This window comes from Cervus elaphus, chromosome 23 (assembly GCF_910594005.1).
Source record: "Cervus elaphus chromosome 23, mCerEla1.1, whole genome shotgun sequence".
Classification (NCBI taxonomy): domain Eukaryota; kingdom Metazoa; phylum Chordata; class Mammalia; order Artiodactyla; family Cervidae; genus Cervus; species Cervus elaphus.
This window is the reverse complement of record NC_057837.1, coordinates 17,634,713-17,662,365: the sequence shown is the minus strand read 5'-3', so window position 1 is coordinate 17,662,365 and position 27,653 is coordinate 17,634,713. Positions and strand designations below refer to the sequence as shown.

At 41.6% G+C, this 27,653-nt stretch overlaps 1 long non-coding RNA gene across 2 annotated transcripts; it reads left to right on the top strand.

Annotated features, from left to right (window-relative positions):
- Positions 1-293: 293 nt before the first annotated feature.
- LOC122681645 lies at positions 294-27,653 on the top strand. 2 transcript variants are annotated; one of them, XR_006337060.1, is made up of 6 exons: positions 294-342; positions 7,134-7,243; positions 12,005-12,086; positions 12,820-12,879; positions 20,057-20,204; positions 25,865-27,653. It is a non-coding gene; the product is annotated as an uncharacterized LOC122681645 (long non-coding RNA). The 2 variants fall into 2 exon arrangements; XR_006337059.1 differs by lacking the exon at positions 12,820-12,879.

The window sequence follows — 27,653 nt, the reverse complement described above, 5'->3', positions numbered from 1 at the left end:
AATTCTCTGAAATTGTATGTTCTCGATAGACTGGTATTTATTGTACTTTTTATCAGATTAATCTAAATAGCATTCCATATATATGTTCTCTGTTATCTAAATAACAGAATTTATAACAGAATAAGTGGGAATTCATTTTCTTTTATTTCTGGGATTATTTTTCTACTTAAGTAATCTTCAAGTTAGGTCTAGTCTCTAAAAGTATTATTTAAATGTCACATTTAGTCAGTCTGTGTCATTCCTATGATAATATCTCTTGCTTAACTTAAACATAAATAATATTTGACTTATTTCAGATGCAGCGGGAGTTGGCCAGGAGTATAACTAGAGAACTAACAAAAGGTATGTTGCCAAACGTATGAATTAAATTTAGACATTGATCCCTGAAATACACTGAAAATGGTAAATGGCATCTTTTTCCATTGTTTGGATAACAGATGCTATGTTAAATAATTTTTCTGGTACATAGCTAATGAAAAATGTGAAAGCATGAGCAGTCATAGTAAAAAATATCCCCCTCATTTATTCATCATGTTCCATAGCTTTAAACAAAATCTCAAAAGGTCTATGTAGTTCTTGTTTTTTTTTTATTTTTTATTTTTTTTTAAAATTTATTTATTTTAATTGGAGGCTAATTACTTTACAGTATTGTGATGATTTTTGCCTTACATCAACATGAATCAGCCATGGGTGTTCATGTGTCTGCCCGTCCTGTATCCATCCACCCTGGACCCCACCCCCCACCTCCAAAGGCCTCTCTAGAGTCTTCTCTAGCACCACAATTTGAAAGCATCCTTCTACTTCGAGGAACCTCAGTCTTTGCCCTGACAGCCGTTAACTGATGATGCCCCTGGACATTATGGAGGGTAATCAGTTTTATTCAAAGTTACTGATTTAAATACTAATCACATCTAAAATATACCTTCACAGAAACGTCTCAACTGGTGTTTGACCAAACAGCTGGGATCATATTATAGCCAAGTCAACAGGTTAATTAACCATCACACTGGGCAGATATCTAAACTATCACTTTTAAGGAGAATATTGAAATTGTCTAGTATTTCTCCAATTCTAGGCTAGGTTTTATGGAGAACCTATAACACAATCTATATATTCCTTCCTGTCCTCCTGCAGGAGTTTGTTATTGATTTTGTTACCCACCCAGACTTGGGTCCACTTGCCCAATACACAGTCAAACCAGTCTACTGACACCAGGTCGTGATGAAGGAAATTGTGGTGTTTCTTGCAAGGTGCCCAATGTGGGGCCAGGCAAGGAGAACAGAGGGTTCCTTCTCAAAAGACCCAAAGTCTCTGATGGCTTCCCGGGAAGGGTTTTATTGTTGGTTTTTTTTTTTTTTTTTTTTTAATGTCAGTGATTTATTGTTAAGCAAGGCAAACTTCAAAATACTACACAGCATATTTCCAGTATGGAGAATTAGCTAGATATAGACACACATAAACACACACACAGGAGTAGATATAGAGATAGCAGTATAGAAATATATGTCCCCAAGTTTGGTATGAAACTGTTAATCTTTTCTTTCCAAGGAGGACAGGTTAGTTTATGAGAGAATTAACAAAATTTTAAACATTTCCCAATAGTTAGAATCCTTGGGGAAAAATGAATGCACCTTTTGGTAAACTAGAAAAAAGAAAAATATGTGGCTTAGGTTTCCTAAGGATGAAAACAAGTTTTTAAAAAATACTTATTTTATATTGGAGTATGGCCAACGAACAATGTGGTGATAGTTTCAGGTGCACCGCAGAGTGACTCTGCCATACATATACATGTATCCATTCTCCCCCAAATTCAGGGAAGGGTTTTTGATGGCAGAGTTAGGGGTGAGAGTGTGAGATGCCCGACAGCTTGTGTACACCCTTCTGGACTGGTTGGTGGTGAGGTAACTGGGTGACTTGAGGAGTCAGTATCATCAAACATCAGGTTTCAACTGGTCTGGGGTGTCCATATGTTTAGTCAATGTGCAGTTAGCTTCTTCCACCTGGTGGGCGTTTCAGTATCTGCAGAATTCAAGGATCTGGCTCAGAATGTTATCTACAGCCCTTGAGGAGGAATTAAAGGTCCTTGACTTTGTTTGAAGGTTTAACTATTGTTATTTTGTCTTGCTCAACTGTTTTTATTTGTTTCAGCATTTTCTCACTTCTCTGATTACATTTGCTCTTTGGGCAAAGCCTCAGACGCTAAAGCTTTTCTACAAACAAAAGGAAGGGTCTGTGGGCAGGTCCTCACAGGCTCCTACTCCGTTTCCATTAGTTTTTCTTTTTCTGTGTCCTCCTTTATTTTTAATAGATTTAAGAGGCAGAGAGAGGGTTCCGAGTTAGGAGTTTCTGATTCATAACCCACCTAGGCTGGAACATCTAGAAAAATCTCTCTTCGTAAAATAATCTGTGTGTCATATTCCTCTCCCTCATATGTTAAATACACATCATGTCCTTCAAAAGCTGCACACCCCAAACCAACCAATCCCAGAATCCAATCTCTGTGCTGGATGCTAGAGATGCAAAAACAAGCAAAATGCGGCTTCTTTTCTCACGTTGGTTGTTACTGGTTGCCACTGGGCCCCTCAGTGCTCAGGACTCATTGGACTGAATAAAGGCACTTTACGAAACCGCAAAGAAAATGGAAGGAAGTCATAGGAAAGACCCCATAGCTTCTGAGATATTTATTGGGAGTTGGAGAGATTTGTTCTGAAGGGATACAAAGCCTTGTCCCAGCAGGAAATAATTGTTAAAAATTTTTTTGGAGTATATGTGATTTACAGTGTTGTGCTAGTTTCAGATGTATAGCAGTGAATCAGTTATATATATATATATATATATATATATATATGTATATATAAAACATATATATATGTGATTCACACATATATATCCCTTCTTTTCAGATTCTTTGCCCATATAGGTTATTGAGTAAATTCCCTGTAATATTTTCTTGGTCCTTATTATCTATTTCTATTCCTTCTGGAGAAGGAAATGGCAACCCACTCCAATATCCTTGCCTGGAAAACCCCATGGACAGAGGAGTCAGGCGGGTTCCAGTCTATAAGGTCACGAAGAGTCGGACACGACTGAGTGACTATTTTTATTTTATGCGTAGTAGTGTATATATATCGGAGAAGGCAATGGCACCCCACTCCAGTACTCTTGCCTGGAAAATAACATGGACAGAGGAGCCTGGTAGGCTGCAGTCTGTGCGGTCGCTAAGAGTCAGACGCGAGTGAGCGACTTCACTTTCACTTTTCATTTTCATGCATTGGAGAAGGAAATGGCAACCCACTCCAGTGTTCTTGCCTAGAGAATCCCAGGGACGGTGGTGCCTGGTGGGCTGCAGTCTATGCGGTCGCACAGAGTCGGACACGACTGAAGCGACTTAGCAGCAGCAGCAGCAGTGTATATATGTTAATTCTAATCTCCTAATTTATCCCTCCCCCCATGTTTCCCCTTTGGTAACTATAAGTTTGATTTTGAGGTCTGTGAGTTGGTTCCTATTTTGTAAATAAGCTTATTTTTATTCGAGTCCACCTTTAAGTGATATCATATCGTATTTGTTTTTCTCTGAGTTACTTCATTTAGTGTGAAAATTTCTAGGTCCATCCATGCTACTGCAAATGGCATTATTTCATTCTTTTTATGACTGAGTAATACTCTGTTGTGTGTATGTGTGTGTGTTCCACATCTTTATCCATTCATCGTTGATGGACACTTAGGTTGCTTCCATGTATTGGCTATTGTCAATACTGCTGCAATGAACATTGGGGTGCATGTATCTTTTTAAATTATGTTTTTCTCTGGATAATTGACCAGGAGTGGGATTGCTGAATCATATGGCAACTGTATATTTAGTTTTTCAAGAAACCTTCATACTGTTCTCCACAGTGGGTGTATGTAGTTACATTTCCATGAACACTGTAGGAGGGTTCCCTATCTCCACATCCTCTCCAGCTCTTATTGTGTGTAGATTTTTTATGGTGGCTATTCTGACTGGTGTGAAATGATACTCCATTGTAGTATTTCTGCACTTCTCTATTAATTAGGGATGTTGAGCATCCTTTCTGAGCATCCTTTCATGTGCTGTTTGGTCATCGGTAAGTGTTCTTTAGAGAAATGTCTATTTAGATCTTACACTCATTTTTCGCTTGGGTTGTTTGTTATTTGATATTGAGCTCTTTGAGTTATTTGAATGTTTTGGAGAGTAATCTGTCAGTTGCATCATTTGCAAATATTGTCCCTCATTCTGGGGGTTTTCTTCTGTCTTGTTTATGATATCTTGTGCTGTGCAAAGGCTTCTAAGTTTAATTAGGTCCCATTTGCTTACTTTTGATTTTAGTTTCATTACTGTAAGGATTGGGTCAAAAAGATGCATTGCTGTGATTTGTGGCAGAGTGTTCTGCCTGTGTTCTCCTCTAAGAGTTTTGTAGTGTCTGTCCTTATGTTTAGGTCTTTAGTCCATTTTGAGTTTATTTTTGTGGATGGTGTTAGGGAGTGTTCTGATTTCATTCTTATACATGTAGCTGTCCAGTTTTCTCAGCACTGCTTATTGAGGAGGCTGTCTTTTTCTCCATTGTATAGTCTTGCCTCCTTTGTCCTAGATTAATTGACCACAGTTGCGTGGGTTTCTCTCTGGACTTTCTATCCTGTTGCATTGGTCTATGCAATATATTTCGATTTTTGTGCCAGTACCACACTTTGTTTTGATTACTGTAGCTTGTAGTGTAGTCTAAAGTCAGGGAGCCTGGTTCTGTCAGCTCCTGCTTTTCTTTCTTAAGATTGCTTTGACTATTCAGTGTCTTTTCTATTTCCATACACACTGTAAAATTTTTTGTTCTAGTTCTATGAGAAACACCACTGGTAATTTGATACAAATTGCATCCAATCAGTAGATTGCTTTGGGTAGTACAATTATTTTGACAGCAGGAAACGGTTTATTCAGAGTTGTTCTAGGTATATGGTGGCCACCTTGAATTAAATCAGATTCATTAAATCAGATTTGATTTTCCCAGCCTGTGGCTCTTTGTGTCCTGTAGAAGGCGCCAAATGACTGGCCAGAGCTCTGATACACGGGCTCCTCTTTGGAAAACGTGAAGTGTAATTCTGAAAGGCCAGCATCTTAAACAAAGCATTCAATGGTCTGTCTGCGACCCTTCCTTTTGCTTCATTTTAGTGTAACGTGGGTCAAAATGAGAAGCAGACAGGAAAATGGTTGCCTCTCCTGGCATGTGGTAATATTGTGGAATATGAAAACGTGAGTCAAACACAGAGGCAGCCCAGTCAAACAGCAGCTAAACACGGAGCTGGTGTGGGAATGTGTGTGTGTGTGTGTGTGTGTGTGTGTGTGTGTGTACTTCTGCTTCTGAGAGAGACCAAATAGTAAAGAATGGAATGAAACATACTCCAAAAAAAAGAGGTAAAGAGAAAATATTGTAGAAAAACATATAAAAAGAATAAAAAAGTGGGACATGAGAGAAAGAGAAAGGAAAGCTCAAGGGAGCATGAGACCAGGGAACGTGGATAAAAGTACTGACATGGGAACTCCAGGAGGTAAGATCCTATTCCTCTCTTTCTTGCAGTTCTAATAATAGTTGAATTTCAAATGACTGTCATACAAGTAGAGGACAAGAAAAAATACACCAAGGCATCTGGAACCAATTCAGTGGAATTCTTTATTTCAAGGGGCTCTTTATAATTTCTATATATTATATTTTACATATATCTTACATACTATATTTTATATAAGTTTATATATTTTATATATATATATATATATATATATACACATATATATATATATATGAATGACAATGTCAGGTGGTAAGTTTTGAATTTTCAGTGATACCAAAGAGAGTGTGGCAGGAATTTAGGAGGAAGTTGCGTGGAAGTGAGCTAGTGTGGTTGGGAGAGAAGATTAGCTTGAGGGGGCTGGGACATGGCCTGGGCCCTGACTGATGGGGAATGAACAAGATACTTGAGATGAATGAACAGAATTCGCTTCCTATGATAGTTGTTAAGCAAGGATGTTATGAAGATACATAAACCTACAGTAAAGATGGCATAGTGGCACAGCATGTCCAGGGATTAAAAGAATGATCTTGTTAATGACCTTCAGAGGAGTTATAAAGGATAAGAAGCCAGAAGTTCCTGATTCAGCAACATAATCTCCTTGTTTTTTCAGTGTTCTTTGTCAATTGTACCATATTTTTAAAAAAAAATTTTAATAAGTTGGTAAATGGTAGGAAAGCTTGACATGACGTATTTATTGTGTGTGTGTGTGTGTGTGTGTGTATATATATATATATATCTCCTGCTTTTCACAGATCCATATTTATATCATCCAGCTGCTTTAAAGAGTTAAAATTATGATCATAAGACACATGAAGGACATAGACAATGAGCATCTTAAGAAGAGGGTCAGGACTATTTGAAACCAAAGGAGGATGATTAGTCTAATTAAAAGTTACTTCTTGTTTAATAAAGAAAGTTGTATTCCTTAAGACTTACACTTAGACATGTTATTATTTGAGATTGTATTTTGCCTGTTTCATTACATGGAAAAATCTTTAATCTTGTTACTTTGTTTTCCTCACCCTGCTCTTCTTCCCCAGCTATCCTGCAAAACATTAAAAAGAAATTTTAAGCAGAATTTGTCCAGGAGGTTTCACCGAGCATGTAGAGTATCCTGCTCACAGACTACCTGTGTGATGTTTATTCCCTGGCACTTCCCTGGCAGGTTTCTCTGAAACTTAACATCTAGAACCCATGACGTGAAGTGCTGATCACTCTCCCCCTTCACCTGGAGGCAAACCGTTCGATTTCTGCTCCCCTTGTATTCCCATAAAAAGGAGTTTGGGTGGATGATTTCCCAGGAAATCTCTAGTGGTTTTAAGATAAAAAACTAGTTTTGATGCCTTATCTCATTTCTCCAGCTGTTCTGAGTTCTGTTCTCCTTGCTTTGCAGATGCTTATAAAAATGCATTGGGGGAAAAAAATGCATTGGTTATTTTGCAGCTTCACAGGTGAGAGCAGAGGCTTCCCAAGGGCCAAGCCAGCTCCAGTTGAGGCTGGACCAGTCATCCATGTGGTTGGCCTCTGGTTCTCATCAGCTGTCTTGTTCTGTGTAGAGTGAAGGCGGTGTGCAGAGTAAAGGGACAGGCAGACACGTTTCACGGTTCCTGTGTTCCAAGAACAGAGATGCTTCATCAGCTCACACTTCAACCTTCTTTCCCAGCAGGTACGACGGATTTGTTTGAGTTCTGAGCTGCTGTCAGGGTGGAGAGTCTGACTGGGTCTCCACATTAATCAAAGTGTTCAGCACTGCTGCATACCTTATTGACTGATTTCTAACTTGAAGCCCTAGTGTCTTCCTGGAGGAAAGGATAGCAAGGACTTGTTCTTGTGTATTGTCAGTGGTGGTGTCTTAGATCAAATGCCTGTGATGTTCCAAAATGTGACCCAAGTCAGGTGACCCAGCCCTCTTTCCCATGTAGTGAACAGCTTCAGGGACGTCTTTCCCCGGCGGTAGTACTTGAACTCTGTATTCTCATCTTCATCACGATAATGTAGCCAACTCTTCATGCTTGGCAATGAAAAGATGGACAATTCAAACCAGATGATTACAATCCATGTGGCTCTGGATGTAATAAAGAGAGTTATCTGATGAGACACAGTCTCTTTCTCACACACACATACCACTCATATATGTTTGATTTTAATTGTACTCTGCATCTAATTATAGTCCTTTCTTGACTTGGCCCACATTGTCATGGACCGTGGGGCCCAGAGAGACAGCTTGGGAGGCACCAAACTGACCCTCCACTGGTGGTTATTTGAGAGCTGATCATAAGGCTTCAAGTTCATGGCTGCAGTGAGGGCTGCCCCTACGTCAGTAGCACAGAAACCTTCCTGTTGTACCAGAACATCCATCTAAAAATGGGTAACACCAGTAGGAAGACTGGGGCAGAGTCTTCCTAGCAGCTCTTCCCGGCATTGTGCCCAGCAGGTAACAATCCATGAAAACCAACCAATCTCAGGGCCCCTGGAGACTAGAGAGGCCTGTAAGTTGTCCTGAACAAGTCAGACCTTGTATGAAGTCACAGGAGACTCAGTCTGGAGCTCTGGGGATCAGAGCAGATGATTGAAAGTCTCTTTCTGTACAACTGTGTGTTCTTTGGGAGAAAAAATTTGGGTGGGGGAGCAAACTGGTTTCAAAATTCTGTACTAAAGAAAGTTACGCAGCTTTCTTTAGCCTTTAATATTCTGGTTTGATTACAAATCTCTAAGAGGGGGAAATAAAAGGGAGCTTTTCCCAAATGTTTTTCAACTGGGATTCTGTCTTCACTGAGGATCACTCACATTTCAATGCGCACAAATGCCCCCCAGTCCCCGCCCCAACCCAGTTTGGACAATGCCAGCTGGAGAGATCAGGGAATCCTCCACTGTCCAGGGTTGCCAGCTCTGCTGAGACTCAGCTCCCAGGTCAGTGGGAATCAGGTCCCAGACAGTCCAAGGGGGTAGCCTTCACAATTGGACCCCCACCTGCTTGGTGGTATGTGAATACTTGCTAAGATTACATGAGTGCATGGATTAAAAAAATTGAAGATCCACAGCCTGTCTGTGCACACTCCCAAAGATTGCTCTGCCGAGAGCTGAGCATCAGTAAGTGGTCCCAGGTGGGCAGAGGGTCTTGCTTTCTACAAAGACCTCTCCATGAATGTGAGACCTGCCTCTCTCCCTTTGCTTTCTATGAGTATCTCCAGGGCCCACAGATCTCTTGGGTGCCAGATAAAATGGTGTTTTTTGAGAAAGTGAAAGAGTCTATTGATTTAGTATGAAATCTTTTTGCACTCAGATGATTTCTAATACTTTGCTTTCATGAAAATTGAGGGAAGACCTAATTGAGCCATCAGAAATTGGATCATTAAAAATCATTTTGATGATGGATCACCCTATCCCAGGGAGCTTGGTAACTGACATTGCTATGATAAAGTTCCTTTCATTTGCATGTTCATTTTCATGAAAAATGTTTCATAGTGTGTACAATAACTATAACAACAATAATTGTAAAATAAGATTAATGTTGGTGAGGATTGCCATCTATTTTAGGAAATAGATGCATCTTAATTTAGTACTGATGAAAACTGGTTTTACCAACAAAATTTTAACTTTTATATTTAATATTAATAAAAATCTGTGTGATAAATCAGATATTAAGTGTATCTATAATGATAATTCAGTCTAGAATTATTTCTTTAATATGTAGAGTTATTCGGCTATAGGATTTAAACATTACCTTCAAACTGAAATGTACAAAATTAAATTCAAGTTATATACATATTTTTGCTGCAGATAATTATGGATGATCAATGAGAGGATTTTAGGCATAAAATGTATCACATTAACATAAAATTATGTGAAGAAAGTAGAGTGGAAATACAACTTTAAGGAGTAAATGAAATAAATTTTGCCTACTAAAGACAAGCTTGTAGGTGTATATTAAAATCAATTATGGTAGATATCAAATTGCTGTGGTATTAGATTGTCCTGGAAACAGTGAAGAAGTCATATTAGGTTTTTATTTTTTAAATTTCCTATTTTTGATTCACCAGAGATTATATCCTTTGCAATGATTTAAGTTGATGAATAAATGTTTTAAATGTTAACTTAAACACATGTGAAGAGACATATAGTGGGTTTTGTTTTTTTGTCAAATGATAGTGTTACTATGCATTTTGAAATATGCACAAATGAATAATTTGAAAAGACATACAGTTTGAAAAATTGTTTTAAGGGGTAACCAAGCAGGAAATTGACGGTCTCTATATCCAACAGCACATGAGGAGAATGAAAAAACAGGGGTCCAGAAATGGCTCCATTTGGTCTGGTTCAGGCTCTTTCCACACTTCTCCCACTGCCCACCTTCTAGTCCAGGATCCAGGTCTAACAGGTCCTCAGCTCCCAACTTAAAATCCCACATCACACTACTCTCCTCCTCCCACGTGTGATGCTCATTTCTTTCACACTTAATGACAGTCATGTTGACTTGGCCCTGGGACCACCTCATGAAACTATCTGGGGAGTCATCATCCCCTGGCCCACACTCCCTGCCTCACTCTTGCCTCAAATCCCAGAAACCCTCAGACAATAGAAAGCCCAAGTTTAGGCCTTAGTCCTAAGCCCTTGTCCATTGCTATTAATTTGTGCATTTGCAGTTTTCAAAGTGTCTCCCTCTTTATACTTCCTCTTTTCCTCTTTACCACAACCTGCTGTGATAGATGAAGATAGAAGACGGATGGATGGATGGATGGATGGATAGGTAGGTAGGTAGAAAAAAGAAATTGGGGCTCAGAGGATTTAAATGGTTTGCCTGTGATGACACAGCAAGAAATGGTGGAGTTAGTATTTGGAACCAGGTCACCTGTCTTCAGACTCTTTGCCTTATGCACGACATCACAGAACCCAAGGCCAAGGTCACAGAAAACCAATTGGAATCTTTCGAGCCTGGGGTGGCCCACTCAAACCTTACTGATCATACAGCCCTGGAGACAGTGGTGTGTGTTAGCACGTGGTCTTGTCTGATAGCCACTGTCTGCGGCCTTCACACTTCATCCAGATTCTCTTCCAGACATTTGGAAAGGACTTACAGAGAGGGGAAATGAACACGTATGTGTACTTCCACGTACTGTGGAACAAGATTACTTAACTCAGAACAGGACATGATGGTGTGGAGCTAAGAGAACTGAGTATAAATAAACATTCACATAAAAATGGGCAAGTTTTGCTGTGAGAGGTGTTTTAGTCTGGATAGCTGTACCAGAAATAAAACTTGGTTGGATGTCAAAACACCAGTCATCTAACTTTAGTTTTATTTTTAATTAAAGACACTGACTTTTAGAAACCAAGAAAAATACTAAACCTGTTTCAACTTACCTCACAGTGCCCAAATTAATAGTTATTACTGGCTAAGTTGACTTCACCTATGCTTTTGTGTTATTTTTTGGAAAACTTTTGAGGATACCTTTTTTTTTTTTCAGTGCATTAAGACATACGATTTAAAAAAATAATTACTCTGACTTTGGAGCTTGATATTTTATTCTTCAATGTGAGATATTTCATTTGAGACAGCCCTTGAGAACGTTGCAAAGTTAGTTGGGATTTAGGGTCACAAAAATTCAGACACAACTTAGGGACCAAACAACAACTGAACAACAGAGTGATTGATTCCTTAGGACTTAAAGGAGTCGATCTGTAAGTCAGATACACAGTGAATAATTTTCGTTCACTTAGCACACACAGGACATAATTTACTAAAGAAAGGACTATGGCATTATAAACAGCCGAAGGTTGCTCTCCACACTACCTGGAATTTCAAGTGTGCAGACGGCCAGTTCAGCAACCTGGACTTATTCTACCTGTCCTCGTGGATTGGCTCCAGCGGTTTCCTTCTGCTGCTGCTGCTGGGGCTGCTGAGTCGCTTCAGTCGTGTCCGACTCTGTGCGACCCCATAGACAGCAGCCCACCAGGCTCCCCCGTCCCTGGGATTCTCCAGGCAAGAACACTGGAGTGGGGTGCCATTTCCCTCTCCAAATGAATGAAAGTGAAGTCACTCAGTTGTGTCCGACTCCTAGTGACCCCATGGACTGCAGCCTACCAGGCTCCTCGTCCATGGGATTTTCCAGGCAAGAGTACTGGAGTGGGGTGGTGCCTTCTCTGGTTTCCTTCTGAGCACAACTCAGCTTGCTGAGCAGTTAGGCTCACTGTCAGTGACCAACATGTGTAGACTGCCCAGCAGGGAAAGGTGAAAGAGACCGGTGTAAATGACCTCCCCTGGCATTTGGGGGAGGAAAATCTATTTCTGTGAAACTTTTCTGTACAGGAGAAACAGCAATCAGACCCTTGGTGTCTACATATCAGTAATGCTGCTGCAACTATGGTTATGATGAATGAAAGTCACCTCTCCCAGATTCTCAAATTCCGAGGATCTTTTTATTTTCAGCTGCCAGTGCTGCATAGAGGGAGGACCCACGGCTCCCGCGAGGTGGAGGGGTTGCCTGAGATCATAATGCAAGTTATTAATGGTAAGTCAGAATTTTTTCTGATATCTCTTGACTCTAAACACCCGCCTACTACTATCCATCTCTGAATTTGGAATCAATTTACAGATTAATTTACTATTCATGGCCACTGTTTGTGTTGTAACATCCTGTGCAAAAGATACTTATGTGTGTGCTCAGTCACTAAGCTTTGTCCAACTCTCTGCGACCCCATGGACTGTAGCCCACCAGGCTCCTCTGCCCATGCAAATTTCCAGGCAAGAATACTGGAATAGTGGGTTGCCATTACCTCCTCTAGGGCATCATCCCAAGCTCTCCTGCATCTCCTGCATTGACAGGCAGATTCTTTACCACTCTGCCACCTGGAAAGCCTTCACAGATGCTAGTGGTGTTTTATTAGTATGATTTGATATCTGTTTATAGTGTAAGGCAGTAGCAACAGAGTATAAGCTATAAAAGAAAAATTTAAGTTGGAATCCATTCTGAAAGGACTTGAGAAAAAAAAAAGCAAGGTCAGGGATGGGTAGAACACAACTGTTCTCAGATTGAAAGCATTGGGAGGAGTGGGATATTCCAGTCTGGAGTCGTCTGGAATATTCTCCATACGCCCCAGTGCCGAGCACCAAGCCTGGCTCAAAGCTGACAGCCAGCCAGCGTGTGTTCATCCAGACTGAAGCGTGTGCATGTTTGCATTTGAGCTACTCTCTTAGTTCATCAAAAGGAGTATCTTAGAGTTTTTCATTTCTGATTTCTCCAGGGGTTCCTCTCAGGCTCCTCTGGATTATTGAGAGGAAACTGGACCCTGAAAGTAGCCCAGGTGAGTGGGAACTCAGAAGGCATGAGTTCTTGCCTTGAAGTTCAGAACCTTGAAGCTGCCATGCAATATGTGGCCAGGACGAGCTGCCAGTGCTGCTGGGCTGGTGTGTAGAAGAGGCCCCCTGGCCAGCCCGTAAATCCCTCCTTCCCAAGAGCTTTAGCATCCAGAGCAAGGCACTGGCTCCCAGGTGCTCTGAGCTGCTGGAGCTTCTTCCATATTATTGTTTCTGACCTGCTGATGCAGGCTGTGTAAGTACAAGGGAAGGAGCCACTTGGCTTCACATGCAAATCCACCTGAGCACCCCAGCCTGCTGCTTGCTGCCTGCCTTCCAGGAACAGATGCGGCTCAGCCTCAGCAAGTCCTCTACATGTGTTTGTGATAGGAGCTTCCTCTTCCAGAATATAGATACTGTTGGCTGTTTGTTTTTCTGCAACAATCAACTTTTGTTCTTTCCCAGTGGAGCTCTTTTTTGTTCTTTCCCAGCAGAGCGCCTACACAGCCCTAGGCGTCTTTCTCTGGACTGTGGAAACACTACTATCCTTTTCAGCTCTCCTTGGAAATCCGTTAGGGACCTCCTAGAGAGGAATGCTATTGCTTGGGATTCTAAGTGGATCCAGGGGAGGAGTAGGGTGCTGTGGGCACAGATGATACACGCACCCAGTTTCATAAAATGAGACAATGCAGATTGCCCACAATATCAAATGATACGCCTCTGGAAATCCTAGCTGGCCAGGGAGTGGTTCACAGCTTAAGAGATGGCTTTGTAACTTATTCAGAGTGTGGCAAGTCCTTGAGGACTCTGAGCCCAGTATTTTCTAGCTACTCAATGACATGGGAAAGGAGGGGGAATGTTCTAATGTGAAAGAAATGTAAAAGAGACCTAAGTCACATAGTAATAACCTTACATAGTGTCTCAAAGAAGCCTACAGTAAGAAAGAGTGTTTTAGGTATTTGAGGAACTTTTGGATATTTGAGGACAAATAGGAATTTGTCCATATCTGCTAGGTTATCAGATTTTTTTGGTATATAATTGTTCATCGAAGTCTCTAACGATCCTTTGTTCTTGTATCTTATCATTTGTAATGTCTTCTCCTTCATTTAGAATTTTATTTCAGTCCTTTCTTTTTCTTGATGAGTCTAGCTAAAGATTTCTTTATATTTTTAACAAACAGATCTTATTAGTTTCATTGATTTTATGTTATTTTTTTAGTTTCTATTTCATTTATTTCCATTCTGTTTTTTGCCTTCCTTATATGAACTTTGGGCTTGGTATGTTCTTATTTTTCTGGTTCCTTCTTAGGTTGCTTATCTGAGAGCATTCTTTTTTCTTAATGTACACATTTATTATTATAAACTTTGCTCTGAGAACTTCTTTTGCTCCATCCCTTAAGTTTTGGTGTATTCGTTTTTTTTTTTCTCTCTCTCTCTTTTTTTTCTTGGTGGCTAACATCTATTGTTTATGTTCTGAGCTATAAAACCCATCATAGTGTCATGCCAAAAGGTGCACGTTTCTTTTATCTGATTTTACTAAGCTAGTAGAAAATTAATGTAAGACATGCTGGAGCAAAACAGGAGCAAAAAGCACAGAAGCTTGCAGAGGCCGCTTCCACCTTGTAAAGTCCCCGTGTGTAAGATTGCCTCCCCAAATAGAGAGAGCCATGGTGCGCTGTACTTGGGCATCCTGAGATATCCCAGAGCTGCGTGTTACAGAGATTTCCTTCAGTCTCTTCTGTTTGTAACTCAAATGGACAGAATGAAACTGGTTCCTCAGGCAGTATCAAAGCAGCTTTCCTCATGTCACAAAAATTTCCAGAAGTTTGAGACTTAGAAGTGGATCCCCAGTGAGGACAGAGGTGTCAGAGCCCACTGCAGGAGCCCAGGGGAGAGGCTTACAAGCCTCCACTCTTATCCTTGCTCACACACCACACACCTTGAAACAGGTTACTCTAAATCACCAGGAAATTCCACACATGGTTAGATCACACAATGACCCATTCAGCGTCTGTTGAGAGCTGACAGTGCGGCCACCACTTCGCAGGGTGCAGTGATGCAGCAGGGACTGAGACACCAAGCTTCCTGTCATCGTGGCATTTATAGTTGAGCAACGTCTGAAGTATTACCTCATTTATAAAGAGGCAGAAACCTGGTTTTGGGAGATTTGATTGTCAGAAAAAGAGATAGTACCCTTTACACTTTACTGTTCTTCTATTTTTTGTATTTGTGTTTTTGCATCAATTTGTCCTCCTAGGACTCCAACTCAGACCAGTTATGTAGTAGTCTAGGAAACCAGCAGTAGTCCACAAATTGGCTCCAATACCCTATTTTTTCGGTGGGTGAAGTAGCATAATCCACTAAATCCCTTAAGTTTTGGTTCCGCTCTGTCATCTGGGAGTGCTCTAGGAACTGTGAATGAGAAAAAAGTTGACAAATAAATTAGAAATCCCAGTGAGGTTGTTCGGATGACTGGGTCACATGTGTCTGAGATTCTGTTCTGAGCTATTCCATTGACTATCGACACTGAGACACCATGTCTTATGTCAACCTGGCCCTTGTAAACCAGGGGGGTCCTGGTCAAAACTGTGGTCAGCATTTCACTGCAGAATCATGGTATCTTCCTAAGAGGAATATTAACCTTGGTTTCCATCACCAATTGAGAAGATAGAATAGGAGGTTTAAATGCTAGCTGCAGCATTTACAAGCAGTACGACCCTGAGAACTTAAGCAAGTTAATATAACCTCTCTAAACTGTTGCTTTAGTTCATTATCAATAAATGAGGCTAATAATACTTACCTTGTAGTGCTGCAGTGGATCAATGATCAAGTCCATGGTAGAGGGTTCACATACGCTGTGGGCTTCCCTTGTGGCTCAGCTGGTAAAGAATCTGCCTGCAGTGCGGGAGACCTGGGTTCAATCCCTGGGTTGGGAAGATCCCCTGGAGAAGGGAAAGGCTACCCACTCTAGTATTCTGGCTTGCTTTTAGCTTGTACCCCTAGGCGTCCCCTCATATGCTGATTCTGGACTTGGCCACGTGACGAGCCTTGACCAGTGGAGCGTTAGCAAGAGTGATGCACGTGAAAGTCTGGTAAGTCCTTGCACACTGGGCTCTGTTTTCTTGGAATCCATCTGCCATGCTGTGAAGAAGCATAAGCAGCCATGTGGAGAAGCCCACTTGGAGGAGAATGGAGGCCTTAAGCCAACTCCCAACTGGGCTCCCAGCCTGCAGACAGTACCGGTTTCCATCCGTCTGTATGAGTCCATTTTAGATCTTCTAGACATCCAACTCCAAGCCGGCAACATTCTTGAAGCCTAGTAACCTTGAAGCCTAGTAACCTTGTGGTCAACCCCCAGAGCTGTAAGAAGGAATAAGAAATTGTGAGAAGCCATTAAATTTGGGGTGATGTGTTATGCAGCAGTCGATAGCTAAAACAGAGCCATGACCTCAAAGTGGAGTCCCGCCACCACATGTGGCATTGATTTTGTGTCTGGTGGAAGAGTGGAGAAGTTTGGAGGAACGACGAAGAGACTGTCTGGTGGAGGCTGAAACGCAGTGGAGGCTATCCTACTGGAAGCTGCAGGAAGGAGAACCTGAGTTATAGAGCCACAGAACAGTTACCAGAACTCTGCCGGTGGAAATATGGGAACTAAAGAGGCGCGTCATGGACTTGGGGTCTGGCTAAGCTGATTCCTGAGAGGATGCGGAAAGTGCCATCTGCCTCCTTCTGGACCCCCGTGGTTAAAGTCCAGGAGGAGCTACTTGAGCTAAAGAAGGAAATGTTTAGATTTCAAGCAAATTTAGAAGAACTAAAAAGGCACTAGAACCTGTGGGTTTGATAATAAAATTGCTTTCATCTCTCTGAGGAAAATTTCTCAAAGTGAAAAATGGCCTTGGTTTGAAGATGAAATCCAGAGTGCTGTTAGGAAAACATGACCTCGGGGTCAACGTTTCTGTTAAAACATGAGAAAGATTTAAAGAGTATCTCAGTGATCCTCTTGGCTAAACAAGAAGACTTCTAAGAATCTTAAAGGTACCATGTGAAGCAGAACTACCAGATCATCCAGAGGAATTGGGAGAAATCTTACATTGTTATTAAGTCTTTAAATATATGGGTGCTTTCTTATGGGGCAATAGATCAGCCAAACAGGTTGCTAATGGTTTTTAGATGCACTTGTATAATGGTAGGATAAAATATTTTTGACTTCACATTTGACTTTTGCCATATAGTCAGAAAAGGGCTACTTTTGCAAAAATATTCAAAATTTTCATTTTTACCCATGTGCTCTATATCTTTGTCAACATCTTTATTTTCTCTTCTTAAATTGTTAACTGGTCATGTTGTATATAAGGGCTTCCCTTGTAGCTTAGTTGGTAAAGAATCTGCCTATAATGCAGGAGACCCGGGTTCGATCCCTGGGTCGGGAAGATATCCTGGAGAAGGAAATGGCAACCCACTCCAGTATTCTTGCTTGGGGAATCTCATGGACAGAGGAGCCTGGCAGACTACAGTCCATGGGGTTGCAAGAGTCGGATATGACAGTGATTAAACCACCACCTTCACATGTTGTGTATATTCTCATTTATTATTGGCTTGACATATTTCAAGCAGTTCTCTGATATTGCTTTCAGCAAATTCATGAAATCCTGCACCTTTTGCAATGTTTACAATTTCTTTTCACTTCTACTGTCCTTGAATTTGTTATCTGCTATAAGGTTGGTAGGATGGATACTAATGTCTTGAAGGAATGGGTCTTTGGTTAGACATTAATTTTATAAGTAGTCAGTTTATTAATGAATAATTTTTCTTTTTTTTAATTTCAGAATAAGTTTATTTCTTTTTTTTTGTCTTATAACTACCAGCTTATTATTTTTTTTAATTAATTAATTAATTTATTTTTTTAGTGGGTTTTGTCATACATTGACATGAATCAGCAATAGATTTACACGTATTCCCCATCCCGATCCCCCCTCCCACCTCCCTCTCCACCCGATTCCTCTGGGTCTTCCCAGTGCACCAGGCCCAAGCACTTGTCTCATGCCTCCCACCTGGGCTGGTGACCTGTTTCACCATAGATAATATACATGCTGTTCTTTCGCAACATCCCACCCTCACCTTCTCCCACAGAGTTCAAAAGTCTGTTCTGTACTTCTGTGTCTCTTTTTCTGTTTTGCATATAGGGTTGTCGTTACCATCTTTCTAAATTCCATATATATGTGTTAGTATGCTGTAATGTTCTTTATCTTTCTGGCTTACTTCACTCTGTATAATGGGCTCCAGTTTCATCTATCTCATTAGAACTGGTTCAAATGAATTCTTTTTAAAGGCTGAGTAATATTCCATGGTGTATATGTACCACAGCTTCCTTATCCATTATTAATGAATAATTTTTCTTTAAGAAGTTTTGCTTCTTTTCAGCAACCCAGACATTGGATTGTCATATAATGAGAGGCACTGTGGTACCACTCAATTTATAACTGAACAGGCCCTAGGACCAGACAGGGCTTAACATTCTGGTAGAAGCTGAGTTGAAGCCTGGGATTCAGGCTCACAGTCTAAGAGGAGCTTCTGTTTTTCACCCTGAATCTAAATCTTGGTGCAACCCACTCATGTAACTTTGGGGAGGGAGAGAACTGGAGAGAAGTCTGGCCCTCTTAGCATGCCATTGTAAGGTGTGGAAGAGGTGGAGAAAAGAAATGAATGCTCTGTGAAGAGAGCTTCTTCACAGTGTGCAGAAGGAGGCTGACGAGAAAGCTCTGCCCATCCGTGTGATCCTCCAACGCACCATGAGCCTGCTCCTGGCAAGTGTGACCTGAGGCATGTTCTGGGCGCTGGGCTGTAAAATCAGTACATCTTCATCTCTTGTGGGAAGATAGAGGAAGGAGTGGGTAAAGAAGCAGTAAAGCAGGAAAAGATGAGGAAAGAATCTCCTGTCTTTACAGTGTCTGTCATACTGGAGAGAATCCGTTCATTAGGTGATGGGAGGCTGGTTGGTCAGAAAGTAGCGAAAGGAGGTAGGTGTTGTACTCAGAGGGCAGGTCCCTCTATGTTTCCCTCTTAAGTTTCCCCTTTGGAGAGGAGATAAGAGAACTGAGCAAAGGAATCCACTCTTCTGGGCAGCATTGCTTTAGTAACTGTGATAGAAGCTGGTTACAGGAATGAGCTCTCCTCCAAGTTGAAGTTCAGAAGTTAGTGTTGCTAAAAAAAGCTGTAAGAATTTTTTAAAGCCCATTTTCCCCAAAGTCTGTTTCTAGAAATAGGAGGGAGTTGACTCCAAGGAAGGACTGACGTGGAATGAGAAGCTCTGGAGCGAAGATCTAGAGATTCATGTCAGATTAAGCTGAGACTGAGAAGAGGAGAGAGATCCAAAGGAACCTATTGTACTTCGAGTGGATTTCTTTAAAAGAGTTATTCCAGAAGAGTTACCCACTTCTATTGCTGAGTGTTAAGCTTAGGTATTTCCACAATGCACTCCTTTTTGTAAATAAAGAGTAGAACACGTATAGCTACATTATAGTTATAATCTATTCCCAAAACCCACATTTTTTTTAGTTTGAACACACAAATTTAATACAGGAAAAGATGATATTTAAACTGAATAAATTATTTCAGTGTTGGATAAACTTGCAGCTGAGGTTGTACATTTATAGATACAGAACACACATATTTGTCCATTTAACAATTATTCAGCGCCTGCTCACTGCTTGTCATTATATGTAGTGTTCATATTATTAATGCAAATTTAGAAAGCTTATTTTTAAAGGCTGTAATATGTAAAGAAGTGTCACTGGCAGTAAGTCATAGAATTTTTAAATGGAAAAAAGTCAGTAATGGAAAATTTGGGATAAAACAGATATTCTTCTGCAATGTACTTTACCTTAGAGGTAGAAGTTTCTGAAATACTGACCACATTATACCTTTGCAATGAGAGCACAGATAGAAAGGTGAATACGTGCAGAAGGCAAATGAAAAAATATCAGGGGAATAAACCATGCTAATTGTGATGCCTTTGGGGTTTTGCTATAAATGAACCTGTTGGACTTTTTCCTGATGCCAGAAAAGCGGCTGCAATCTAGTATTATTTATGTTTCAGTTATATATATTAACCCTGGTATTCCAGTGCTTTCACAGTAAACATAAGAATCCCCGACTTCTTCCAACTTTTCTATTCATTTCTCAACAGTCATCACAATGTCCCATCAAGCCAAAAATCCTGTGAGATCCTTCCTCCGGAATAAGAGCCTGTTTCTCCAGCAAGCTTTCCAACAGGATTTTAACTCTTCTGTGCAGCTGGCAAAAACATTGACCCAGCAAATTGAAAACACACAGTGGTATGTACGCTTGGGTCTTAATGAAATTTCCCATGTGTGCTATTCAGTCAGCTTCACACATTCTCAGGACAGGTACTGAAGAGCTGAGGAATCAGGCAAGTGCTCAGAGGTGAGAATTTGTCCCGGATACACAGTGTGTGAATTCACAGTCTAGAGAGGGGACCCAGCTGAGGGTCTTCTCTTTAGCGGGAGGGCTCTTCCCTTTTAAGAACTGTGTCCCATTCAGTCTGCCATGGCTTCTGCTACCTCCCCAGGAGACTTCACTTCCTGTGGGAAAGAGCCACTCATTGGTAATATCTCAGGGAAAGTCAGAGCAGCATTAGAATAATCACACAGATACCCTCTCTCCACTTCTCAACTGTGGCTTATTTCCATTTGCTTCCGAGGACACTGATGTGAAAGGGAAGAACGTGATATTGATGTCAATGAAACCCACCTTGCTCTCAGTGTGAGGGTTGGTTATGCTCTGAATATAAAGGGGAACTCGGTTCCTTAGAGACTCATCTGAGCCCCCCCGTGCTAAATCTTCCTGTGGTCAGTTCCATGGACTTTATTTAAGTGAAGGCGTTTCAGAGGACGTTGAACAAGGTTCTCAAGCCATTCTTCCCCAGGTAAAGGCTGTGTCTTCGAAGGCAAGCCTTTCTCTCCCCAACCTGTTGATGGCACCAATTTGACTTTTGGTGGATATTTCCCCCCAAAAGGAGGGCGCTCTGTTTTATTCACTTCTGTATCCCCAGAGCCTAGAATAGTGCCTGACACATGGCAGTTGAAAGGGAAATGTTGCAAGTTATTTGTTGAAATGTACCTGTGATTGACAGCAGTGTGAAGATGCTCAATCTCTGCCTAACCACTTCCATTTGGCATCTAGAAACTTATGCGAAAGGATGGTGGGGATTTGGTTTGATAGACTTAAAATTGCAACAGGAATTCTTAGACCCTCAGCTCAGCTTCTTGAAAAATCAACTAGTTCCCCCTGTTTCTGTTTTGCCAACTGTGAAAAGGGGTCTGGCCAAGTCTTCCCTGTGACAGAGTGAGGAAAAAATGTGAGCGCAGTGTTTAACACCTAACAGAGTGATGCATTCCTGCAAGATGCTTGTCAACTCCACTCTTAGCTCCTTCTTTTTCCGAAAGGCAGACATGGAAAACTATAGAGTGAGATGTCTATCAAGAGTCCATCCCTCCTGTTTCTGTCTTCTCCTGATAGAATTGTCATGGATTCAGCACCGGAATGGTGGTTTAGGCTAAATATTGGTCCCCAGATTGGATGGACTGAAACTATTACGGACAATGCCTACACATCCTAAACCTGCCTTCTGAAAATGTACTCTGTGTGAACATGCAGGGGAAGGACAATGTATGTAGCATGCCAGCAGCCCCATAACTTCCCTGTTATAGAACAAGATTCCCACAGAGTTTGAACACAGAATCATCTTTAAGGAAGGCCCTGTTTGGGAGCCAAGGGACCCCAGGCAGGGATTCCTAACCCCAAGCCCCATTCCCAGCACCCCTAACTGCCTGTAGTTATGTGACCGGGGCAAGGCGTTTAACCCTTGGGACTCAGCTTCTTTATCTGTGAAATAATACTGGCTTCCTGCCTCCCAAGGGGACAGAAGGAAGACTGAGTTAATATTTACATAGCACATTGAGAAGCTCCAAGAAAGGCACCATACAACTGGGAAATGTGATATCATGGGAAGAATGTCTTTTTAAGTTGTTGGTCTCTGGTCAGCCTTTCCAGGCCTCTTCCACACGTACAATATTAAAATGACAGGTGAAGGGGTTTGATTGGATAGTGTGTTAGTCAGGCATGGTCAGAAAAACAGATGAAGATATATATATGTATATGCATAGATATGTTATCACCAATATGATGGATATCAGGACATACCTATATTTGTATATACTTAGGATATAGGCATATATTTTTTCATTATGCTTCACTTCAGTGCACTTTACAGGTATGTTATTTACAAACTGAAGTTTTGGGGCTACCTGGTGTTGAGCAAGTCGGTTGATACCATTTTCCCACCAAGTATTTGCTCACTTTGTGTTTCTGAACTTGTCTTACTAAGGTCAGCCTCACTAACCCCAAGGCTGAGGGCTTACTCTGTCAGTAGTAGGGACCTATCCCAATGCCTTATTATGGTCCCAGGAGCTGCCTGTGGCTCAGATAATGAACTCTTTATTGCAAACTTCAGACTTAAATTGAAGAAAGTAGGGAAACCACCAGGCCATTCAGGTATGACCTAGATCAAATCCCTTATGACTATACAGTGGAAGTGACAAACAGATTCAAGGGATTAGATCTGATAGACAGTGCCTGAAGAACTATGGATGGAGGTTCATAACACTGTACAGGAGGAAGCAATCAAAACCATCCCCAAGAAAAAGAAACGCAAAAAGGAAAAGTGGTTGTCTGAGGAGGCCTTACAAAGAGCTGAGAAAATAAGAGAAGCAAAAGGAAAAAGAGAAAAGGAAAGATATATCCATCTGAATGCAGAGTTCCAAAGAATAGCAAGCAGAGATAAGAAAGCCTTCCTAAGTGATCAATGCAAAGAAATAGAGGAAAACAATAGAAAAGGAAAGCCTAGAGAGCTCTTGAAGAAAATTAGAGATATCAAGAGAACATTTCATGCAAAGATGGGCATAGCAAATGGCAGAAATGGCATGAATCTAACAGAAGTAGAAGATATTAAGAAGAGGGGGCAAGAATACACAGAAGAACTCTACAAAAAAGATCTTCATGATCCAGATAACCACGATGGTGTGATCACTCACCTAGAGCCAGACATCCTGGAATGTGTAGCCAAGTGGGCCTTAGGAAGCATCACTACGAACAAAGCTAGTGGAGGTGATGGAATTCCTGTTGAGCTATTTCAAATCCTAAAAGATGATGCTATGAAAGTGCTGCACTCAGTATGCCAGCAAATTTGGAAAAGTCAGCAGTGGCCACAGGACTGAAAAAAATCCGTTTTCATTCCAATCCCAAAGAAAGGCCATGCAAAAGAATGTTCGGACTACCACCCAATTGCACTCATTTCACTTGTTAGCAAAGTAATGCTCAAAATTCTCCAAGCCAGACTTCAATAGTACGTAAACCGTGAACTTCCAGATGTTCAAGCTGGATTTAGAAAAGGCAGAGGAACCAGAGATCAAATTGCCAACATCCGTTGGATCATAGAGCAAAAGAATTCCAGAAAAATATCTACTTCTGCTTCATTGACTCTGCTAAAGGCTTTGACTTTGTGGATCACGACAAACTGGAAAATTCTTAAAGAGATGGGAATAGCAGACCACCTAACCTGTCTCCTGAGAAATCTGTATGCAGGTCAAGAAGCAAACGTTAGAACTGACATGGAACAACAGACTGGTTCCAAATTGGTAAAGGAGTACGTCAGGCTGTATATATTGTCACCTTGCTTATTGAGCTTATATGCAGAGTACACCATGCGAAATGATGGGCTGAATGAAGCACAAGCTGGAATCAAGATTGGTGGGGGAAATATCAATAACCTCAGGTATGCAGATGGCACCACCCTTATGGTAGAAGGTGAAGAGGAACTAAATAGCCTCTTGATGAAAGTGAAAGAGGAGAGTGAAAAAGCTGGCTTAAAACTCAACATTCAAAAAATGAAGATCATGGCATCTGGTCCCATCATTTCATGGCAAATAGATGGGGAAACAATAGAAACAGTGAGAGAGTTTATTTTGGGGGGCGCCAAAATCACTGCAGATGGTGACTGCAGCCATGAAATTAAAAGATGCTTGCTCCTAGGAAGAAAAGCTATGACCAACCTAAACAGCTTATTAAAAAGCAGAGACATTACTTGGCTGACAAAGGTCTGTCTAGTCAAAGCTATGGTTTTTCCAGTAGTCATGTATGCATGTGAGAGTTGAACCATAAAGAAGGCTGAGCACCAAAGAATTGATGCTTTTGAACTGTGATGTTGCAGAAGACTCTTGAGAGTCCCTTGGATTGCAAAGAGATCAAACCAGTCAATTCTAAAGGAAATCAGTCCTGAATATTCATTGGAAGAAATGATGCTGAAGCTCTAATACTTTGGCCACCTGATGTGAAGAACTGACTCATTTGAAAAGACCCCGATGCTGGGAAGGATTGAAGGCAGGAGGAAAAGGGGATGGCAGAGGATGAGATGTTTGGATGGCATCACTGACTCAATGGACATGAGTTTGAGCATGCTCTGGGAGTTGGTGATGAACAGGGAAGCCTGGCATGCTGCAGCCCATGAGGTTGCAGAGTCAGCCACAACCAAGCGACTGAAATGACTGAAGTGACTACACTGAACCTCTTCCATCTTGGAGGGAGCAGAGGCTTGTCCTCACTGGAGTAGACACATTCTAGGTGTAGATCTGCCCTTCCTGCCCCACAGTGCCTCTTCCAGGAGCTCTTTCCACAGAACCCACAGAACCCATTTTCCAGCATCGTGGTACTTCCTGTAGCATTGCTTCTGATAAGCGATTTTCATAGTATCTCTTCTCTGATGGCAAAGGGAATACAGCAATGTGCTCTTGGCCGTGGAATTAACTGGTTTTACCGAGGATGCCATCACCTAGAAACAACTGGGCAAATTGTGAAAGCTTACTGAGACAGTGTGACAGCTAATGAAGACTCAAGTGTGTCCGATGGGAGTCAGCATCCCGAGAGGATGGGGTGTGGTCTTTGAGGATACTGTACGTGCTGTGAAGGATATGGTGTATATCTGAAGCATAACGGTGCCATCTTTCTCCCACAGCCAGAACATATGGGTCTTGTAATCAAGGGGTGGGAGTGGCTTGTTTCACTACTGAACCCACGACCTAGCTGTAGAATTTTTGCTTCCCATCTTGGCTTCCTTGAGCTCTGCGTCTTTGAAGATCTTGGTCCCCAAAGAGGAGCTGGTCACCAGGGACACTCACATATGTCCAGGGCTCCAGGTGAACAACCCCGATCAGCGAGGCACTCTGCCAGACCTTCCAGAGGAGAAAAGCATGACTGATGTGTCTGTGAAGAATCCAGGAGAAGGAAAACCCTTACAGGCCCCTGCATCTGGAAAATGCATTCTGGGTAGTACTGGAAGAGTTTCGATTCTGTTCAGTTTATACAACAAGAGCAACATTAGCCATGCATACTGATTTTTACTTATTTGTTCATCTAAATGGAAAGAATAATGAGGGTCTTCAGGTCTGTAGAAACAGAAAAACTTTTTCCAGCTGTCTGAAGCACTAGATACAATTTACAGAAAAACTTCCTTATTCTCTTGTCTGCATAAGTTACAGCACTAACTTAAAATAAACTTAACAACTTAAAATAGAGCATGGCCGCTGGTGAAAACAAAATTAATGTTAGTCCGGTTTCTCCCTCATTTAGCCATCACTGGTGATTCTGTGAAGGTTATTACTATTCATATACTCGGCTTCTTTTTAAATATTCAGTTATTTATTTGGTTGCGGTGGGTTTTAGTTGTGACGTGGGATTTTTATTGTAGTTGTGGCATGTGGGATCTAGTTCTTGGATCGGGGATCACACCTGGGTTCCCTGAATTCAGAGTGTGGAGTCTTAGCCACAGACCACCAGGGAAGTCCCTTCTACTTGTTTCTTGATAAAGGGATCCCCGTTCCTTTAAAACATTGATTGTTTTGTCCATATTTTAATGCTGTAGTTAAGAACATGGACTCTGAAATCTGATGTTGGTGTTTGAATCCTGGCTCAGTTCCTTTCTGGATCTGTGATACTGGGTAAGTCAATTAACCTCTCTGTACCTAAGTCCCCTATCTCTAAACTCAGGATGATAGCGGTGCCCATTGTAAGTGTTTGGAGCGTTCATTACGATAACATAGGCAATATGTTACAATAGTGCTTGGCACATAGTAAGCGGTGAATAAATGTTAGCAGTTGTTATTGTTAATATTATAATTTGGCAATGCTTGCTGTAAGTTAGTGTGCCAGGAATATAAACCATTTTATATCCCCTCTTTCTCTACAAACCTGCAGAACACCTGCTAAATGACTGCTATGGATCGAATTCTGTTTCTTGTTCATATCCCCTCTTCCCTGCCCTGAATTCTTCTGTTCAAGTTTTAACCCCCAGTGAGACTGTATTTGGAGAGAGCACCTTTACGGAAGTGATTAAGGTTAAATGAGGTCACAAGAGTGTGGTCTAATCTGATAGGCCTGGTGTCCTTAGAAGGGTCAGACATTTCTGTCTCTCTGCATGTACAAAGAAGACAGGCCATGTGGGGATGCAGAGGGAAGGTGGCCGTTTACTCGCCTGGAACCAGTCCCACTGACACCCTGACCTTGGACTTCTAGCCTCCAGCACTGGGGGAAATAAATGTCTGTTGTTTAAGCCCCTCAGGCTGTGGTGTTTTGCCATGGCACCCTGAACAGACTAAGACGTTCTGGAACGTTTTAACTCGTATATTGAATGAGAGACAACGGGCAGTCCTACGTAGGATGTCTGATGCCACCCTCAATGCCATTTCTCCCTTGTGGGAAAATCTTAACTCTGCCATCTCCCATGGTGGTGGTGGGGTTGTCTGGAGGAGTCATATACCATTGGGACTACTGTCCACTTGCTTCCCTCAATATCACTGTTTTCTACAGAATTAACTGAGGCTCCAGGCTGACTTCCAGCTATGTAGAGGTTAGTTATTGTCCGTGAGGACCTCTTACTCTTACTTCTTTCCTCTTCCAACACAGATGATCTTGTAGGAATAAAAATCTGGTCCATTGAGTCACTGCTTCCTTGGTGGCTCAGACGGTAAAGAATCTGCCTGCAATGTGGGTTGGGAAGATCCCCTGGAGGAGGGCATGGCAACCCACTCCAGTACTCTTGCCTGGAGAATCCCATGGACAGAGGCACCTGGGAGGCTACAGTCCTTGGGGTCACAAAGAGTAGGACATGACTGAGCGATTAAGCACACATCTGTCCATTGAGTCATTCTGGATTGGTGTGACCTTATGGATCTTTAGCCTTCATTCCCTTAGAAGCTGGGCCACACTGGCTGGAGTCCTGGCCATTTCACTTCAAGGCATGCCCAAAGCCTTCCCAGGGTCTTCTGGTTCCCTGAGACCATGCTCCTCATGGCCTCTTCCTCCTGAGGCCCTGCCTCACACCAGCTGGATTTGTGACCTGTCACAAGAAGCATGCATGAATTTAGTTGTCCTAACTGAAGACTTGGCGATCACAGGAAAATTTGGTTGTCACGGGATGTGAAGCCTTGGAATTTTCTCTCTTCCCCCTCCCCACTTTTCTCCTTACCTTTCCTTTTTCAATTCCCTAAGAACTCTTCCTTTCAGTCAGAGAAGACTTTGGCTGGGTGCTAAGACTTAAAGTTCCAGAAAGCCTGGTTAATAAGATGCTTGCAGAAGAAAGAGCCTTCCGTTTTATGGCAGTTTTGCTTATCAACTTATTGTAAATATCTTATTGTAAATAACACTGTAAAATA